This window comes from Arvicola amphibius, chromosome 1 (assembly GCF_903992535.2).
Source record: "Arvicola amphibius chromosome 1, mArvAmp1.2, whole genome shotgun sequence".
NCBI classification, from domain to species: Eukaryota; Metazoa; Chordata; class Mammalia; order Rodentia; family Cricetidae; genus Arvicola; species Arvicola amphibius.
In genome coordinates this window covers 195,580,457-195,601,360 of record NC_052047.1, presented here as the reverse complement: position 1 = coordinate 195,601,360, position 20,904 = coordinate 195,580,457, and the positions used below count along the sequence as shown (strand labels likewise).

The window sequence follows — 20,904 nt, the reverse complement described above, 5'->3', positions numbered from 1 at the left end:
GTTGCTTGTTGGCTTCAAAAGTTTTCCCTTTTTTTCTTCCCAAAACCTCATTACATAAGGTTTTTACTTTTTAATTATTTCCCCCTTTAGTTGGAGACTTCTTTGATCAGCGGGAGGAAAACCAACCATGGTGCTCATTTTGGGGACAGCTGTTTCCAGCATTCTCTAGTTGGCAGCGCAGGTTGCAGGTAGGGCTACGGAAAGCAGCAGCTACCGGACGAGGGTGGGTGCTTGTGGACTCAATTGATCTCATCAATAGACGTGATTCCCCAGCTCCTGTCTGTCCACAGTAATCTATGCATAGGCTCCAGGAATCCTCCAACCCGATTCTGCAATGCGGACTTGAAATTGAGCCAACTGATCCACGGGTTGGTGCTCCACCTCTCTCCTCTGCCATCCCACAGGGTGCATGCACTCAGTGCTCAGCCAGGGGCTGCTCCAGTGGCCGCTCCTACCTCTGAAAGCCAATTGCTCACCATGGTGAACTCAAACTCCACAGACCCAGTCCAGGAGAAGCCTGACGGTGAAGCCCACTCAGCAGATGGGTTTTGTTCTGTCAACTAACCTTTCACGAGACCATTATGAGGTACTTACTATCTCAGCAATATATGTTCCCTCTCTGCCCCCTTAGATCGAATATTCATGAGGCTGGGCATTCTGTTAGATTACCGGTGAGCTCCCAACGTAGGTGGACATCCGGCAGATTTATGTGGGGGGAAACGAAGAAGCAAACAATCACTTTGTTGAAGCAGCAATTGGGCGTTTCATATCAAGATGTCTTAGTAGAGGCAGCTCCATGTGAAATCCAAACTGGGTGTGAAAAATCAGCGGCATTTATGACCTGTTCAGCATGGCACTGCTTGCTCACGAGCACATTAATAGCCCTTAAATACAGTGAGCTATTGTGAACTGGGCACTGGTGATTCAGGAACAAAGAAGAGGCCGTCAGCTTCAGTCTTTGCGTGTACATGAGCACGTGTGAGTGTGTGTGTGTGTGTGTGTGTGGTGTGTAAGTCAGAAGCAAACATCTGGTGTTCTCTAAAATTCTTCATCTTGTTTTCTGAGAGAGTCTCTCATTAAACCCAAAACCTACCATTTCAGGCAGACTGGCAGGTCAGCAAGTGTGTGAGATCCTTCCGTCTCCATCTCTTAATGCTGAGCTTACAGGTGCGTGGCCCATGCCTGACTTTGCATGTGGGTGCTGGGGATCCAATTTTAGGCTTCCTCACAAAGTCCTGGCCAGGACAGGTCCTTTCTGGTATGCCTGGGGCTCTTGCTAACAAAAGCCACATGTTGTGGCTAGTGGATATGACTCACACTTGCTTGCTGTCTTCAAAGCCAGGTCTTCTTCCTCCTAAGCCTTTGGTGGGGACACAGCAGCCTGGACTCACAATAGACCTAGGATCCAGCCCTGTGGCCACGCCGACCACGTAACACTGGGCCAGTTGTCTACTTCCTCAGAGTTTCAGCTTTCCCACCTGTAAAATGGAAACACAGTTCCCTCGTCATGGCATTACTTGGAAGTGTGCAAGAGAAGGAGGACTAAGGGGAGTGTTCTCAGTGGACGAACTAGCAGAGAACACGCTACAGAACACGCTGGCTGTGACACCAAGACTCTCCAGGGGGCAGCCACCTTTCTGGGGAAGGCCCCCATTCTTAACTGGCCTCTCTAGGAGAAAGGTAAACTATGTTCCAGGGCAACTGCGCCAACAATCAATGGGGTGAAAGCTTTCACAGAACTGCTGTAGGCGAACAAGATGAACAGACAACTCACAGTGCCCTGGACAAGATGGGAAGGACCCTGGACATGGCGTTCCCAAGCTAACCCAGAAGGCACGTACCTTTATTTCTCAGGACCACAGCAGATATCTCTGTGGGGTGAAAGACCAAAGCTTGCTTAATCACTCATCCTGCAAGCTTTTGCTAAGCACCTTCTCTAGGGAATAAGGAAGACAGACCCAGTTCTAGGCTCTGAGTCGCCATCTTACAAAGTCTCCACTGGGTGGCTGTTCTGCAGGTAAATTCTTTGTGCCATCCCCAGCAAGAACTCAGGTGTAGGGCACAGCTCTTTCTTATTGTTCTTGCAACTCCCTTGTTCCCTCCATTGACCTCTAGGGATACTCCCCTGGAAAGGGCAGGGATGCTAGCTTTTCTCCACTCAAGGATCCAAGCCAGTTGGTATTTCAGAGTTGTTGTACTCTGTTCTCTGGCCTGAAAGATGCTGGGGTGTGCCCAGAGCATGAGAAGACATCAGCATTTATTGGGAACCTTTGCTTTCCAGGAATATTTATAAACATATGGATGTCTTTCTAACTCCAATGCAAGGTGCTTTGGCCCATTTTTCAGGTAAGCAATGTCCAGAGAGGCTAAGCAATTTGGTTAGGGTCTCATGAGTGGAGGCCAGGCCAGGCAGGATTCCTGCCTTCTGGTTTCCTGGCAAATGTTGTTCCTTTGCCACAGCAGACTCCTGCGTGTTGGGGTGTTTTCCCCACAAGAGTTTATTGGCAAAGGTTGCCTGCTTCCTACTCAGCACCCACCTTTCCCTCTTACTATTACTTGTTGGGGTGTCCAGTCTCCAGAGTTTATTGAAGAAAGACATCCTTCTGGCTGTAGCATGGCTGTAGTCTTCCTTGGGTATCCTGGGAGACAAGGCTGCTGAGATTTGGGTGCAAGAAGTTTATTAGGGTGATGCTTTCAGGATTCACATACACTGGGGAAGAGCTGATTTGCAATGCAGTCACAACTGAGGCATATAGCTCCAGAAAGTTCTGGAGCTATATGCCCCTCTGAACTGTCCTCCTGTCAACTCAGGAGTCAGGGCTCTGTGCTTGGATGCTCCTCCACCAGTTATGAGCTAGTACATGAAAGTATTGTGACCATAGGTCACTTTGTAGTGGTACTCCTCAGTGAGGAACTCAGCTGAGTCCTGGATGCCAAACCCCTTGTGACTGAAGGACAAGGTGTCTCATTGTTGAGCAGGGATCTGGTGACATCTCTCCAACTAACAGCTGGACATCCATCCATTATGCATCCCTTAGGACAGGTGCCTGGGTACGGAAGTGTGAATGACTTTGTGGGGTTTAAATGAACTCTAGTCTCTGGATGGCCTAATCAGAGATGATCGAAGGCACAGGCATGGCCAGGCAAGTCATGGGCAGACGACAGATGGTCAGTGGGTTAATCAATACCTGAGGAGTCTCGAATGCTGCTGTGGGGATGCTTGCCCAATAGTGTTCTAACTATGGCTGAGCTTCTGATGGCAAAGGAGACATCTAATCATGATTTATTTACATGTCATGATTTACACCATGCAAAAGTCAGTGTCACTGGAGAAGAGTGGCTCCCATTCCCATGGACAATTCCTGACTAATTTTGATGTTTAAGAAAACTCAGGATCTCAGAAGCACAGATCTGATGGATGCCCAGGATAGGAAAGCCCACAGATGCTGAAAACCCTGAATTCCTGGTGGGGCATCAGCATGGCCAGGGGAGTGTATTCTGCCCGGGGGCTGGACCGGGAGTCTGGATAGATCCAAGACAGCTATTCTCTTCTTCCCAGAGACAAGTTTTGAATTCCCAGCATACAGTAGGTGCTTAAATAGTGCCAACCGGAGGAAGGAGTGACTGCCTCTTCTAAGTTCATCCTTTTCAGTAGTAACAGTATGGTCATGGCTTCAAAGTTGCAAACATGGAAATTACTGAACATCCATTCCTTTCCTCTTCTCCCAAACTAAGCCACAGGCACGTTTGTACCCCCAGAAATCTTCTCAAGTCCCCACAGCCCTTTCCTCTCTGTTAACTTGCGCTTGTCCACGTGGACACCACCTACGGATCCCTGGGCAGCCCTCACATTGTCCAGCCCATTTCCACTCCTGTTCATTCACTTTCCAGCCTATAAAACCCAGTGGGAGTAGGGGACAGCCCTACACAAAACGCTGTAGCATCTTTCTTTAGAACTGCAAATAAGCCTCACATTCTACCAAGGTCCTGCTTGATCTGGCGTCTGCCAACTCCACCAGCCTTGCTTTGTGCCCCGTCATTTAATGTGCTGTTCTCCCTAAGATTATTCTCCTTGTTGTTTCACTGTCTTCCTTCTTAGGACTTGCTCTGAAGCTACCACTGATAAATATCTGTAGGGTGGGTGTGTAGGTGAGGGGTGGGAGATAAACAGAGGAATTGTCGGATGATGGGTGATGGGTAAACAGAAGATGTATAGACAGGTGGATGGACAGAGGGATAAGGTGATGGGTGGACAGAAGGATGGATGGTTGAGTAGATGGGCAGAAAGACGATAGAGGGGTAAATGGCCGGATAAGTGGGGTGATGGGTGAATGGATGGGGCTTGTGGCTGGCTGGATAAATGATGGAGGAGAGTTATCTGTCTATGTTACTTTCATTGGTTAATTAATAAAGAAAACTGCCTTGGCCCTTTAAGAGACAGAAAATTAGGTAGGTGGAGTAGACAGAACAGAATGCTGGGAAAGAGAGGGGAGACACTTCAGGCAGTCGTGATATGCAGTCTCCTTGCTTCTCCTCTCCGAGATGGACACAGGTTAAGATCTCTCTTGGTAAGCCACACCTCGTGGTGCTACACAGATTACTAAATATGGGTTAAAGGAAGATGTGAGAATTAGCCAATAAGAGGCTGAAACTATGGGCCAGGCAGTGTTTAAAAGAATACAGTCTCTGTGTAATTATTTCGGGTAAAGCTAGCCGGGTGGCAGGACACAGCCCCGCCGCTTCCTTCTACAGATAAATGAATGAATAATAGGTGGCTAGGTAAATATATGAATAGACATGATATGGACGGATGCATAGATGAAGAGATGGATATAGGTGAATGCATGCACACATGGGCAGACGGATGAAGGAACAGTGGACAGCCATGTTTGATGAGAAGACAGAAGCTACTCTTGTGGCCAAAGTTCATGACCAAGTTATGAGCTTCCAAACTGTGAGGTACTCCCCTTTGCCATGGGGGCTGTGACTTGAAGTCATCCATAGTTCTGACTTTTGTTCACTGTGAGCTTTGGGGAGATGTGGGAGCCCTGGCAGAGCCCAGCCTCCCCAGAAACCTGAGACCTCACCATAGCTCCCCTCCCCAGAAACTGATTTGCCCATGTGTACTTGTGTCTTTTCTTTAATCTTTCAGTAGGACTTCAATATTTCTGCTGCATCTGAGAGCTCCTCGGTTGAGGTGATTGTCTAAGGCAGGGAGTGAGTTCTCCCCTGATTGCTCCCATCCCATCAATCAGTTCTGTGGAAACACAGCCTGGCTCCCTGGATCTGCAGCCTTGCAAAGAGCCATCACCTGGGCTGTGTGATGCTTTTTGTTCTTCGTGCATCTTTGATTTATTAAACATTTTTTTAGTAAAATTTTGCATACGTTTAGCATGTGAAAAGTCCTTCCCTCCCATAAAATAGAAAACCTGAAGAGGGAGGGGTCTAGAGATTTGGGTGTCTAGACTTCCCAGATTTCTCAATGTAACACACCAATGTTTTCAATGCCTCTTCACTTTGAAGAGAGACCTCTGGGTCCCTCTCTAAAATGAATTTCTAGACGTCTCCTGGCATTGCTGGCTTCCTAAAGTACATTTGTATGCTGGGTTTGTGCTATGCTAGCAACAGCCTGTGCTGGCACCAGACAGAACCAATAGAAAAGCCATTGGTGTACTGTGTTATTTTGGATAGGTTGTTTAATCTCCCTGAGTCTGCCTTAAATAAGTTTTTTGCCTAAATGTGCAAGATGATATTTGTGAAACTGCCTGAAACACAATAGATATTTAATGTTTATTAATTTTGCCTGCCTATCTTTTCTTACTTTAAATTGGCCTTTTCCTTTGTGGGGCTGGGGATTGGACCTGAGACCTCACCTACTCTAGACCTGTCACTGGTGGCGTCCCCAGTGCTCTTCTTAAGTGTCTCACCAAGTTTCTCAGGCTGACCTTCAACTCACTTTATGGTCTTGGCGCTGAACTCATGATCTTCCTGCCTCAGCTTCTCAAGTCCTGAGATTTGACGTGCACCACCATGCTTGGGTTATCTCTAATTCCTCATGGAAACGATACACATTGTTCTCAAAGTGAACAATTTTACAAAAATGAATCTGGCAAGGATGGAGACAGCAACAGATACTCAGACAGGTGCCACCCAGCTGTGTAATGCCTGTCACTGTATGTACTTTCTTCTACCCTGTTAAGAAGCCACTGTGCAGTGGGTACCATTGCATTCTAAGGCAACCAGAGACCATCTTTGTGGGAAAAGCTAATGGACAGATCCACAAACACTCATGAAAGTGGGACTTGCCGAAGTACCTGGCAGCTAGAGGAGGAAGGAATGCGGGACGAATGGCGGGGACACATGGTTATCATCCATCATGACAGGACACAAATCCTCACCCTCAGTCTGCATTCCAATCACAGAACTCTACATAAATAACACCAATTGTTTTCTGGGCAATTATCCTCACTGCCGGGTATGCGCATGTGTGTGCGTGTGCGTGCATGTGTGTGTGCGTGTGTGTGTGCATGCACGCATGTATGTGTGCATGTGTGTGTGCATGCACGCGTGTATGTGTGTGTGCATGCATGCGTGTATGTGTGTGTGTGGTACAGGCTTTGAATGGAGATGAGAAACCTCACACAGCCTTTGTTTTTGAGTTTATTTCCTTCTGGGACATGGGGGTTACTAGGATGCACCTTACAATTGCAACTGCATGGGTTAGAATGGTTGGATTTCAAAGTGCTCAGGCCGAACTGAGAGTATGAATGCGGCCTGCCCTCCAGTGTCTACAGCAGCATCTTCCAGTCTCAACCTTCCTAATTCTGCAGCCCTTTAATACAGTTGGTTCCTCACGCTGTGGGCCCCAACCATAAAATTATTTTTATTGCTGCTTCATAATTGTATGTTGCTACTCTTATGAATCACAACGTAAATATCTGATATGCAGGATATCTGATATGTGACCCCTGTGAAAGGGTCATCCTACCCCAAAGGGCTTGAGACCCACAGATTAAGAACCACTGCTCTAAAGGGTTTGGAGCTGTGCTTGGCAGGTGGTATACACTCCAAGCCTTAATCTATCACTGCCCTGTGTGGAAAAGAATCCCTGAATTGGTCAAGACAGGACAGTGTGACTCCAAAGAAAACTTGGTCCTTGGAGTGGGGTTAATTTTCTTGGACCATTTCTGTGGAGCGTGACTTCCCTGAGCCTCAGGAACCCTCACTGTAAACTGCAGTTCACTGGGGTCATCTAGACAGTGCTGTTATTTGGGGCTGGCATGGCTCAGCAGTGCTGTGCCCTGTCAAAGCACACAGTCCATTCTTTCCTTGTTCCTGCTGACCTGCTAGTTTCCCGGCCTGCTGCATATTGATCACGGGGTCCTCTGTGCCCTGCAGCTCTTCTGCCACTGACTGTGTCATCCCTGCTTGACAACTGGCCTGGCAGTGGGCAGCTTTGTCCTTTGAGTGGCTCTGTCTCTGGAGTTGACACTGCCCTCTGACCTGCTGACTGAGCGGGAGTTGCTTGCCCTCAGGCGCAGAGGTGTGACAGGACATGAAGGAGCCAGCCTTCGGCTTGTGCACCTGTCAGGTAGTTTCCGCTTCAATCTTCTCCACCTGGCTTCAGCTCCCGGCCTGCAGCTGAGGCAACATCTGTGCCTGGAATGGCACAGCCGCCTTCAGGTTTTCAGCCTCACTACCTGGCTTTTATTGTGACGGATGAGCCTGATCCTGAAAGGCCTACCTGATGTGCCACCACTGCTTAAAGCTCACCAGTGTTGCCACATTGCCTGAAGGACAAAGTTCGGAAGGATTACTGTGGCATGAGAGGGGCTGCTAATCTTTCCCCGGTAACTTGTGTTTCTCCTCCATCTTTCCAGACCAGCTTCTCGTGACCATGTCCACTCCAGCACAGTCCCTAAGCACATGTCCTAACTAATGTCTTCATTCTTTAGACTCAGGGCTCACTGCTACGGAAGGCCTCACTTTCTGGGCTTGCAGAATACCACACATCTTCTAAAACCTAAGCTCAAAGGTCTTGTTTTCCCTGGGATTTGGAGTTAGCACTCCATTTTTGTAGTAGGAGGCTGCTTGTTTGTTTCCGGCTGCTGAGACCCAAAATAATCACATAGAAACTGTACTAATTACAACACTGCTTGGCCTATTGTCTTATGTGTATTTCTAACTCACTCTGATCTCTTAACCCATTTCTATTATTTTATATTTTACCATGAGGCTAGTGGCCTACTGGCAAAGTTCCAGCTGGTAGCTTGCATCTTTCTCCTCTGGCAGCTTCATGACTTCTCTCTGACTCTGCCTTCTTTCTCCCAGCATTCAACTTAGCTTTTTCCACCTAGCTCTACTCCGCCCTATCACAGGCCAAGGCAGGTTCTTTATTCATTAACCAATAAAAGCAACACATAGACAAAAGGACCTCCCACACCACACAGAAGGATCACTTTGACACTTTGTCCATCTGTGTGTGGCCTTAGGGCCCCAGTGTGCCGTTCTGGAAATGCTTTCGGTGTGACACTTATCAGCTGGTGCTCAGTGTCGTCTGCTGAAGGTATGACACAGATGCACCACTTTATGGATGCGTGAGAAAACTCAGATCTCAGAGGGGTGGGTGGGAGACAGGTGGATGGGACAGGGGAGGAAAGGAGAAAGAGAAATACCAAGATGGGTTTAGAAATGGAATAACAGTTGATCAAGATCTTTTCCCATTCTGTAGGCTGCTGTTTTGTGTTGTTGACCGTGTCCTTTGCTTTACAGAAGCTTTTCAGTTTCAGGAGGTCCCATTTCTTAACTGTTTTTCTCAGTGTCTGTGCTACTGGGGTTATATTTAGGAAGTGAGCTCCTGTGCTAGTGCATTCAAATGTACTACCCACTTTCTCTTCTATGAAGTTCAGTGTGGTTGGCTTTATGTTGAGGTCTTTGATCCACTTGGACTTGAGTTTTGTGCATGGTGATAGATATCAATCTATTTTCATTCTTCTACATGTTGATATCCAGTTATGCTAGCAGCATTTATTAAATAAGTTTTCTTTTTTTCCATTTGATATTTTTTGCTTCTTTGTCAAAAATTAGGTGTTTGTAGGTGTGTGGATTAATATCTGGGTCATCGATTTAGTTCCATTGCTCCTCCTGTCTGTTTTTATGCCAAAACCAGGCTGTTTTTAGTACTGTAGCTCTATAACAGAGTTTGAAGTCAGGGATTGTGATGCCTTCAGAAGTTCCTTTACTGTTTCAGCTATCCTGGGTTTTTTGCTTTTCCATTTGAAGTTGAGTATTGTTCTTTCAAGGTCTGTGAAGAATTTTGCTTGGAATTTCATTGAATCTATAGATTGCTTTTGGTAAGATTGCCATTTTTACTATATTAATTCTACCTACCCAAGAGCATGGGAGATCTTTCCATTTTCTGGTGTCTTCTTCAATTTCTTTCTTCAAAGATTTAAAGTTCTTGTAAAACAAGTCTTCCACTTGTTTGGATAGAGTTGCTCTGAGATATTTTATGCTATTTGTGGCTATTGTGAAGGGTGTTGCTTCTCTGATTTCTTTCTCAGTCCATTTATTACCTGTGTAAAGGAGGACTACTGAGTTTTTTGAGTTAATCTTGTATTCTGCTACAACAGAGGGCTGATCTCCAAAATATACAAAGAACTCAAGAAATTGATCATCAAAATAACAAATAATCCACTAAAAATGGAGTTCACACCTAAACAGAGAACTTTCAAGAGAGGAATCTAAAAGGGCTAAAAGACACTTAAGGAAATGTCTGACATACTTAGCTATCAGAGAAATGCAAATCAAAACAACTCTGAGATTCCATCTTATACCTGTAAGAATGCCAAGATCAAAAACACTGATGGTAACTTATGCTGGAGAGGATGTGGGGTAAAGGGAACACTCATGCATTGCTGGTGGGAGTGCAAATTGGTACAGCCCCTTTGGATATCAGTATGGTGATTTCTCAGAAAGTTAGGAAACAACCTTCCTCAAGACCCAACATTACCACTTTTGGGTATATACCCAAAGGATGCTCAATCATACCACAAGGACATGTGCTCAACTATGTTCATAGCAGCATTGTTTGTCATAGCCAGAACCTGGAAACAACCTAAATGTCCCTCAACTGAAGAATGGATAAGGAAAATGTGGTACAATTGCACAATGGAGTACTACACAGCAGAAAAATAAATAATTACGTCTTACAGGCAAATGGATGGATCTAAAAAACATCATATTGAGTGAGGTAACCCAGACCCCAAAAGACAAATATCACAGGTACTCACTCATAAGTGGCTTTTAGACATAAAGCAAAGAAAACCAGCCTACAATTCACAATCCCAGAGAACCTAGACAACAATGAGGACCCTAAGAGAGACATACATGAATCTAATGTACATGGAAAGTAGAAAAAGACAAGATCTCCTGAGTAAATTGGGAGCATGGGGACCATGGGAGAGGGTTGAAAGGGAGGGGAGAAGAAGGGAGGGGAGCAGAGAAAAATGTAGAGCTCAATAACAAAGTAGAAATGGAATAACAGAGACACAGGTCCCCAGATTCAGTCTGAGTCTGCTCAGATGCCAGTCTTTACAGTTCTGTCCACAGGAGAGTCAGCAGCAGCCAATAAGTAAAGGACACATCAGTGAATGGACCTGCGGAAACCAATTCTCTCTTACCAGGTTCTGCTTTGTAGCTCTGATATCATTCAAACTGTGCTCAGACTGGAGGTTCCTCCCTGTATTGGTACATGCCATCGTGATTCTTTTTTTTTCATGGTTTATTTTTTTTATTTAAAAATTTCCATCTCTTCCGCTCCTCCCCCTTTCCCTCCCCTCCCCTCCACCCATACACCATCATGATTCTTGAATTGTAGAGAGGCCTCCTTACAGCACCACTGCTGGTGATCTTGGGAGCGTCCTCTGCTTGTGATGGAGGAGGGTCATCTGTCTATGTGTTACTTTCATTGGTTAATAAAGAAACTGCCTTGGCCCTTTAATAGGACAGAAAATTAGGTAGGTGGGGTAGACAGAACAGAATTGTGAGAGAAAGAAAGCAGAGTCAGGCAGATGCCATGCCTCTCCTCTCTAAGAAGGACGCAGGCTAAGATCCTTCTCGGTAAGCCACCACCTCGTGGTGCTACACAGATTACTAAATATGGGTTAAAGCAAGATATGAGAATTAGCCAATAAGAGGCTGAAACTAATGGGCCAAGCAGTGTTTAAATGAATACAATTTGTGTGTTGTTATTTCGGGTATAAAGCTAGCTGGGTGGGAGCTGGACGGGAACGCAGCCGCCGCTCCCTCTACATGCTTGATACTCCTTCTGGCTTTCATTCAGATCATTGCAGGTAGCCTGCTGTGCACGGATCACTGGAGCGAAGGTGCTCAGGGCTGGGATTGTGGACCCTGTTTGCTAGTTCTTTTATACATGATATTTGATATTAATATGAGATTGGGTGTTAAGCAAGAAAGAAAGGGTTATAGTTTAACAATAATGCATTTGTGTGCCAGGTTAACAAGGGGCCAATTGTCCTGGTTAGTTTGTTTTTTTTTATATCAACTTGTCATAGGTAAGAGTCATTTTGGAAGAGGGAATCTCGATTGAGAAAGCACTCCTACCAAATTGGCCAGTGGGAAAGCCTGTGGTCCATCTTCTCGACTTAGATTGATGTGGGTGGGCTCACCCAGAGCGTGTGGCGCCACCTCTGGGAGTGTGGTCCTGTATGGGAGGAGAGATCAGGCTGAGCGAGCCATAGGAAACAAGCCAGTCAGCGGCACCCTCTGCAGGCTCTCCTTCAGTTCTTGCGTCCAGGTTCCTGCCCCAGCTACCCTGAATGATGGACTGCAAACTGTAGGATGAAACAAACCCTTTCCTTCCTAAGTTGCTTTTAGTCATGGTGTCTACACACAGCAATAGAAACCTAACTCAGACACTCGTGCAGTGATCCAGGTTAGGTTCAACCCTTTGAAGCTGATGAGGTGATTTGGATTAGGGAGCCTGTGTGAAGGCCTAGGGTTGGGTGTGAACATCTGCTCAGTCAGAATCCCTGCCCTGGACTGCTAGGAAGAATATCAACCACCACCAGATACCATACTTACAAGAGGAACTTAGTAATAGCTTCATATGACATGTTGGGGGTTCTTTCATAAACTGGACATTCTTTGTCCATCCCTTGACATGAGCACCTAACAAATCATAACAATTAACATTAACAAATAACACAGCACACATTCCTGGTTTGTCTTATAGGAAGAAATCGTAGATTTCTTGAAGCTACCTTCATTTTGCTGTTGGTTGCCCTTGGGACTTTGTGGCCACACCAGTGACCCAATGACCTCCGGGGCCAGGTATCCTTTCAGGTGGCATCTTCTGGTCCCTTCTCCAGGACCTCTGGAGCTGACTCTCTGCTCTTGTTCTTTGCAGAGGTGACTTTGAAAAGTTTACAGTCCAGATAGTTCCAATCCTAAACAGGGATGCCCTGAAATGGAGAATTGTCAAAAGCTTCCAAGTTGGGTTTTTTTGTGATATCCTTAATTCATAAGCGATCAGTCAATCAAGTGATCAGTGCCCCATTCACACCAAGCAGGCTTAGCAGAGTTGGTTTACTCTGGCTTGCAAGAACCAACTGCATTTCCTGCCTGCAGACCAGCAGCTTGAAGTCAGCCATGTGGGAATGTTTATAACTCAGAGATTGCTAGATGCTGTAAGGGCCAGTTTCAAGATCACCAGCGTAGTACTGCACCTGCTGAAATGAGAACCAAAGAGGTCAATTGCATCTCGGTGTCACGCTGCACATGGGTTGAGATGTGCTAGGAAGGTTTGCATTGGATGTCAGATAGGTGATAAGGAGGCAGATGGGGAGATGGAGCCACACTTGGTCACACAGATAAATACATTGCTGGGACAATGGCTTCCAAATGTGTCCATCTATATCCCTCAGAACCATGAATCCAGAACTGATGGAGGAGGGTCATCTGTCTATGTGTTACATACTTGAAATAATGGGCCAGGTAGTGTTTATATGAATACAATTTGTGTGCTGTTATTTCGGGTGTAAAGCTAGCCGGCGGCCAGGAGCTGGCTGGCGGGAAGAGGCCCGCTGCGCCTTCTACAGTCCTGTGTCAAAAGGACCTTGGTAGATGGGTTTAACTTTGCAAACCTTGTGGCAGAAATGTGACTTTAGATTACCTGGTCCACCCAGGATTTTGTTTGCTGTTGTTGTTTTTTAAAGCCATGAATCCTTAACAGACAGCAGAAAAGCTTTCCTGGCTGGGTCAGAAAGATGAGAGAGGAGACATTGGAGATGTGATAGGTAAGCCTTTGAAGTCAGACAGAGGGGACCATGGGACAGAGGGGCCTTGCCACACAGAGAAATGGTCCTTGGCTGATAGCTGGAAAGGAAGGAGGGACCAGTGAGGAGAGCAGCCCCCTGCCTACACCTTGATTTTAACCCACAGAACCTGTGGCTCATGGTGGCATGCTTGCTTAGCATGCATAAAGTCCTGAGTTCGAGTCCAGCACTACATAAACCTGGTATTATTGGTAGTTCCTGCCTATATTCCCAGAATATCAGACATTCAAGGTTATCCTCAGTTGTATAGGACAGCCTAAGATATATGAGACCCGCTCTTAAAAAGGGGTAGTGGTAGGCAAGAGGGATCAGAGCGGGAGGTAATTCCAGGCCTCTGATGTCATGTGACAGGCCAAAATAAATGACAGTTGTAAGTGAATGACACTGGCATTGTAAATGCAGCTGGCCATAGAGCCTGGCAAATCTCTGACAATGCATAGGAAGGGGGAGGAGGGAATCTGCTGAGGGAGGGAGGGAAACAGCAGGGGTGGATGAGATGGGTAGCTGCAGGGTGTGGTCATGACATTGAACTTCGGGCATGAGAAGGACAAGGGAGCAGTGAAGGTCTTTGGTCCATCTAGAAAGTCCCACCCACATCAGGACCGTTCTGGAACATGGCTCCTGGTGACCAAAGAGTTTGACCTTTGAATACAAAGCCACCAGGAGCCTGGAATCCATCAGATGTCAGAGTGTGTGACAGTTCCATTCTTATATTTTCTGCTTCCTCTCTGGGTTTTAGGGTTCCCTGTCTACTCTCCCTTTGCAGTAAGATAAAGCCCCAAGTCCAGCAGTCTTAAAGGAGGGAACGGCTGCCCTGGCTGCTGCAGTCTTTGTGATTATGAGGTAGCCCACCCCCTCCTTCAGAGAGGGAAAGAAAGAACCGTTTGCATTGACTTGCTGGCCAGCTCAGCAAACCCCCAGCTGCCTCTCAGCCCTTGTTGCTGGGAAGCCAGGCGAGGTGATGGGGCTCAGACTTGCACCCCATTCCGTCTCGCTCCCTTCTCACTTCTTCCTACTTGGACTTTTCAGTGGCAGAAGTGGGGGGCAGTTATTTGAATTTCCTGCCAGAAACTCATCTGTGCGGACAGAATTCAATATTTTCCTTCCCCAAAGCTACTATCTACCTATCTATCTGGGGGGTAATTGATTCCTACTTTTCCTATAACACTAGATTGAGCTTGCTGAGGAAGCAATTCTAAGTGGCAAATTGCACAGACAGAAATAATCAAAGCTAGAGTGGCCGCTCGCCGAGATTTTCCTCAGCAGGAATTTCCCTCCCAAAGGGGTAGACTGTCATTCTCGACAGAGGGAATATGGTCACTTCATCCACTGCACGATGCCGTGAGACCAGAATCGCAGACTCTGTTCCAAGTGAGGCCAGCTGGTCAGTCATTCTGGATCGACTGCTTAAGGCACATGTGACCTTGGATGATATGTGCCCAGTGTCATAAATGTGTCAGTTACTCTTCTCATGCTGTAACAAAGAGCCTGAAGAAAAAGTGAAGGAATGCTTTTGGTGCTGTTGGTTTTGGCTTATAGTTTGAGGCACAGTCTGCTGTGCTGGGGAAACAATGTTGGCAGGGTCTTGATGCCACCAGTGACTGCGTGCATGGGAAGCCGCTGCTCACACCCACGGTACATCTTACCATCTTACTAAACAGCTGTTCTGGAAACCTCCTCACAAACACAGCCAAAGGTGTGCTCCACACTGACTCCCAAGCTCAGTCAAGCTTACAGTGAAGACTGGCCACCACACCAAGAAGAACTTGGGGATTCATTCATTGGCTTACAGGCTATGGCCTAGATAGTCTAACAATGGCTGTCTATCTACCTGTAGTGAGGAGGCGAGCAGGCCTGCTTTTCATCCTGCCCATCTCCCGCAAGGCTAGCTTTACACCCAAAATAACAACACACAAATTGTATTCATTTAAACACTGCCTGGCCCATTAGTTCTAGCCTCTTATCGGCTAACTCTCACATCTTGATTAACCCATTTCTAATGATCTGTATGCCACCACAAAGTGGTAGCTTACCAGGAAGATTCTAACCACCATCCATCTTGGGTAGGAGAAGCATGACGACTGCCTCATTGCCTTCTTCCCAGCATTCTGTTCTGTTTACTCTGCCTACCTATGTTCTACCTATCAGGCCAAGCAGTTTTCTTTATTAAATAACCAATGAAAGTAACACATAGACAGATGACCCTCCTACATCATCTACCAATACAAAGTTCCAGAGGCTGGATGTATCAGCTGGTCTTTAGTATACCCTGGAATCCTGAAGAAGTAGGCTGTAAGGCCAGTGTAGGGATGAAGAATTGCGAGAGAGAGAGAGAGAGAGAGAGAGAGAGAGAGAGAGAGAGAGAGAGAGAGAGAGAGAGAGAGAGAGAGAGAGGACAATCAGACCAAGAGCAAGGGCTTCCTTCCTCCATGTCCTCTACATAGGCTGCCACCAGAAAATGTGGCCCAGGTTAGATGTTGGTCTTCCCACTTCAAATGATTTAATTAAGAAAAACACCTCACCAGTGTAGCCAGCCATTTGGATTTTAGTTCATTCCAAATGTAGTCAAGTTGACAGCCAAGAATTGTATCACGGCTGTCGGGCAACCTGGATGTCAGGATCTCTGTCTCTTTAGAATGTGACCCCCATTGGTATTGCTGAGAAAGACACCATCTCCCTTCCCTGTCTCCTAGGTGTCTTGAAGCTCACTGATTTGGGTAGTGGCTCAGCTGAAGAACACAGTGTCAGCTTCCACTAACTAACCCAGTCATTGCAGCTGGGTGTGCCATCATCCCAGCAGGCTAGGCTTCTTTTCAGGGACTCCAGAGCCTTCTGCTTTTCTGAGGTAAGGCCTCACTGTGTCGCCTGGGCTGGCTTTGAACTCGCTAGCCCCCTGCCTCAGTCTCCAAAGTGCTGGGGTTACAGGTGTGGGCTGTCATGCCTGGCATTGAAGGTTGGTTTTCTTCTGATAACATCGGCTCTTCCCTCGGGTCTGTAAACACAGGATGGGTGGCCAGACTGGCTGAGAAGGTGCTCCAGCTCAACCTTCATGTTCTGCCTCTCATTTGCTCATCCATATGTCAATCACCGAGAAATCTGCCCTGGACTGAACGCAGGGCTACCTGGATCCAGAATGGCAGGTAGCAGCCACCATGACCAGAAACACCCTGAAGGAGTGAAATAAAGCTGTTCTCCTGGAGATGACTGCTGGTCCCAGAGCAGACAGGAACACCCCTCCCTTTATTAGCACGTGTCTCTCCCTTGTTATTCCCACCCTGTGTCTGTGATTCCTCACCCTGCTGGAGTCCGGAAGCTGATCTGCAGGTAGGATTCTCTTTGGTCCATCCTTTGGCCACCAAATAAGGCCATTGTCATTCCTAATACTTGTCCATGGACGTTTTTTTTTCCAGGAGGTGAGTTCCCTGTAAGTCTCAGTTTCCTTCCCTTTCAGGGTCTTTGTGAGGGTTAGATGCCCTGTGCTGTGTTTATGAGTGCTCATCCCAGACTGTGTCTACCCCAATATGACAGTATTCACGTAAGGCACAAGGCACACTGCTTGTGTTCTCAGCCTGTCTGTCCCCTGCATTACTTTGTGCAGTGGGAACTGTATTTCCTGGGTTCGCTTGCCCTCAGACTTCTGAGTGGGCTTGGCCCACTCATGGGCGCCAAAGAAAGAGATTAGAGAATGGCCGGAAGTGTGTGCTAGGGAGTCCCTCCTCTTCCTTCGCTTCCTGTAGCCACTCTGGATATGTCTGGGTCTCCTCTGCCTTCCCAGTGCCTGTTCAGAATCCAGTGGCATCTGCCTGGGATAAAGCTGGGACCCCTGCTCAGAGTCCAGTGGGGGCTGACCGGCTGCGGCAGGGACCCCTGCCGGTTCCACATACTAACTAGTCACTGCGTTTCATCATCTCAATAACCCTGAGATGTTCTGATCATTATCCCACTTTGCAGATGAAAACATTGAGTCTCAGAGTAGTGAACTTGTCTGCTACCATCTGCTGCCAGTCAGTGGTATGCGAGAAAGAGACCTCAGGTCACCTGTGTCTAAGGCCATGGCCATTGTCCTAAGCCAGGAGTGGAACAACTGTGACGACTTGGCTCAAGGCTCACTTCTATTAGCCAACTGTGACCCCAACCACTAGGCCCACCCTGGTCCCCAATACTGTAGCCCCAAGAAGCAGCCCCCCCCCCACAAATCCATGGCAGTTACTTGTGACAGACACCCGGCTTAGGCCTCAGGAAGCTGCTGTGGCTTTGATGGGAGACCAGATCCCATGCAGGCACTTCCAGGATGTGGCTTGCTTTGAACAGATTACTTGGTATAAAGGAGAAGAGAAAGTGAAGGGGTGGAGGAGGCAGAAAAGGGAGAGGGCGAAGGGAGAGGAAGCCCCCGATTTCACAGAGTCCAACCCCACAAGACAGTCTCTGATGACCAGGCAAAGGCTTTGAAAAAGGGAGGGCAGCGCACAAACCCACTCTCTGAAAGTGGGGGTGGATCCTGGCAGATATCACATGGGGAACCCTGCTGTGGAGCCAGGGGGACCTCGAATGAGTTCAGGTGATGAAAAAATATATAAAAGTTAATAGAGAGCTGTCACACTGTCTTCTAACTCCCAGTGGGAATCCCAGGGGCAGAACACACTGGGCTGCTGCATCTTCGTGCCCCGCCACACTCCACACATCTTGAGAGGTTGTTCAAAGTTGAGGAACATTCTATCAGCTTGGATGAAAGAGTCTTCATCTTAAGTGTGCCATGCAGGCATCTTGGTTTGAATGGCTCTCTTGCTATTCCTTTCCTTCTATCAGATCCCCAAATGCTTGCTGACTACAGGGGATAAAACCTATAGTAAGGACCATAAAATGGGGTGTGTGTGTCTGGTTAGAAAAGAGGGGTCCTGTGAGTGCCCCAGGAAGATTGTCCTTCAGGACCCAAATCTGGGTCGAGTTGCTTCCGTGTCGAAATCATTTGCTTCCTTCTTCCTGGTGCGCTTAGAAAGTCAGAAAGCACTGGCAGGCCAAGCAGGCCCTGTATATTCCCATCCCTGATCTTTGCTCATTTTACCCCAGACCACTCTCCCCTCTGACTGCCCAGTGCCAAGTGAGCTGCATTCCTCCCCAGTTTCCTAAGCCATCTGTCTCCATCGTCACAGCTGCAGGCTCTCAGCACGTTCATCTCCCTTTCCGTATACGTCCCTCAGCCTGCCGTTTGTAAACCTGACTCTTCCACACTGTCTGGCCTCAGCAGCTGGCATGCTGGGTTCCATCCTTCTCCAGAGAAGAGGTCTATTTTTTTTCTAGTTTTTGTGAGAGACCTATCTTTCTGTCTCTTTGAGAGAGCCCACAGCACAGAGTTATTCATTATCTATCTCTTTCAGTGGCCTCTCATGCCCCAGTCCCAGGATTCAAAGAATTGTGCATTTATGTCTTCTGTGTCCTGGTGTCCAAGCATGATGCAGGGGCTCTGGACATATTGGTGGAACCTGTGGCACATCAGTGCAGGGAAGGAAAGTGGAGAAACAGGGCCAGGAGATGCTGCAAGATGTCCGGAGAGAACCACATTCCTGGGAGGCAGAGAATGCAGCCGACAACTGGGAGATAGGTCGAGGAGGGGCCAAGCAAGGCGTTCCAACTGTCTACTGATGCCCTACCCTCTGCTGGAAAACACCATGCATATAAATGTGTGGGGATGTAGGCTGGAGTCTATCTTTTCACTTGAGTCTGTGTCTACGACTAGCGACATCAGCTCCAGGTGCATTTGCCCCCTCCCGGTCATAGTTCCTCGCCCATCCTGCAATCACACAGATGGAAACATTGCTAAACTATGACAGAAGAGCCTAGGGACAGCCTGTTACTCAGAACAGATCCTGCCGTTAGTGACCTGTGCCCTGTGATTGTGGTTTTGAACAATACTTGCGTATCCATTATTTAGAGAATGTGGCCAACAGAGGGACTCAGAGATGATGTCATTTATCTGTTTGAATGAAGGGGGTGGGGAAGGAGAGCAACAACCAAGAACTTCTGTTTGGCAAGTCTACTTCTGCCAAGGTCAAAGGTCAACAGGTAAGTTTCCGATAGATAGGTGAGAAATGGACTATTTGAGCCCAGGAGTTGATCACCAACACTTAAACCGGAAACAATTAAATGACAAGGGAGCTGCCTCTGGGACTTGAGGGGCAGTTGTTTCAACTATAAGCCAGACAGCACTATACATTTTTTAGAAAGTCATGCATTCCTATAACTTTGATATAACTAACTTATTATTATTATTTGGTTTTTTGAGACACGGTTTCTCTGTAGCTTTGGAGCCTATCCTGGAACTAGCTCTTATAGACCAGGTTGGTCTCTAACACATAGATATCCGCCTGCCACCTGAGTGCTGGGATTAAATGCATGTGCCACTGTCACCAGACAACTTATTTTTAACTTACTATGTCATCCTGGCTGACCTAGAACTTGCTATATAGAACAAGCTGGCCTGTAACTCACAGAAATCTGCCTGCCTCTGTCTCCCGAGTTCTGGAGTTAAAGGTGTGTACCACCATGCCTAACTTCAATTATTTAATTGTATGGCTCTGTGATTTAGATACAATTAACAATTTTGTCGTATTTTCTTAGACATAAATTCTTTTTGAAATGAGAAGATCTGTTACAGGACATCAGAGAGGCCAGCTGAGGTTGAGGCAGGTGCCAGATGCCTTAGTAATCTGGAGCAATCTGGGACCTGCTTCTCTGTTGGTCCCCCAGGTTCCTAGGCTGGATGTGTCACTCGGTGCCTGTCTGGCATTGTCCTCCAGGCCCGCACCAATCCGAGCTCTGGGTCTCTGTGATGGTTAATTTTCACTGCCAACTTGACTGCACTGGACCATGGGCGTGTCTGTGAATGTATTTCCAGAGGGCAAGAAGATGTCGTGAATGTCGAAAGCAGCCTCTCAGGGGTTGGGGGTCGCAGACTGAGTGGGGAAAGCAAGCTGAGCACCAGCGTTCACCCCAGCTTCTGGGCTGTGATGGAATATAAGCCGTGGGGGAACCATAGCCTCGAAAGGCAGTCCAAATAAGTCTTCCTTTTCTTAATTGCTTGAATCAGGTCATAGTCATGCAAACAATGTAACCCACACAGTCCTTGTGGGCATGCCTGGCCACCCTCTTTGCTCCAGACTATATTAGGCAAAGAACATTAATTATAGAGAAGCAAGATGGCCCTCGATGGAGCCATTGAGCAGCTAGACACCAAAACTCAAGGGTTTTCTGAAGTCCACACCCCTGCAGTGGCAGGCTGGGACTCCCTCCGCTGCAGGAATGAAGATGGGAACTTGGCGACATCTCAAGGTCCTTCCCAATGTGCTCACCTAGGGTCTCTGTCCTCAGCCAGTACTTCGTCCTCCCTTGGCTCTGCGTCTTGGTCCTCATCTTACCTAGCAGTGATCAGAACCTTTCAGAGGAGGGCGCAGTAAGACCTGCTTCTCCTTTCCTGAGTCCCTCCGGCTGCTGCCCTCCTCCGATGCTGAGGTCACCCCACTGCTCTGGCCAGCTTCCGGGCACACAGGAT

General features: G+C 47.3%; 1 long non-coding RNA gene across 2 annotated transcripts; it reads left to right on the top strand.

The window, feature by feature from the left end:
- Positions 1–115: 115 nt before the first annotated feature.
- On the top strand, positions 116–16,739 carry LOC119824524. Of its 2 annotated transcripts, XR_005287108.1 has the most exons (6): positions 116–188; positions 405–586; positions 1,102–1,680; positions 2,282–2,346; positions 16,052–16,203; positions 16,363–16,739. It is a non-coding gene; the product is annotated as an uncharacterized LOC119824524 (long non-coding RNA). The 2 variants fall into 2 exon arrangements; XR_005287107.1 differs by having other exon boundaries at positions 1,102–2,346.
- The last annotated feature ends 4,165 nt before the right edge of the window (positions 16,740–20,904 follow it).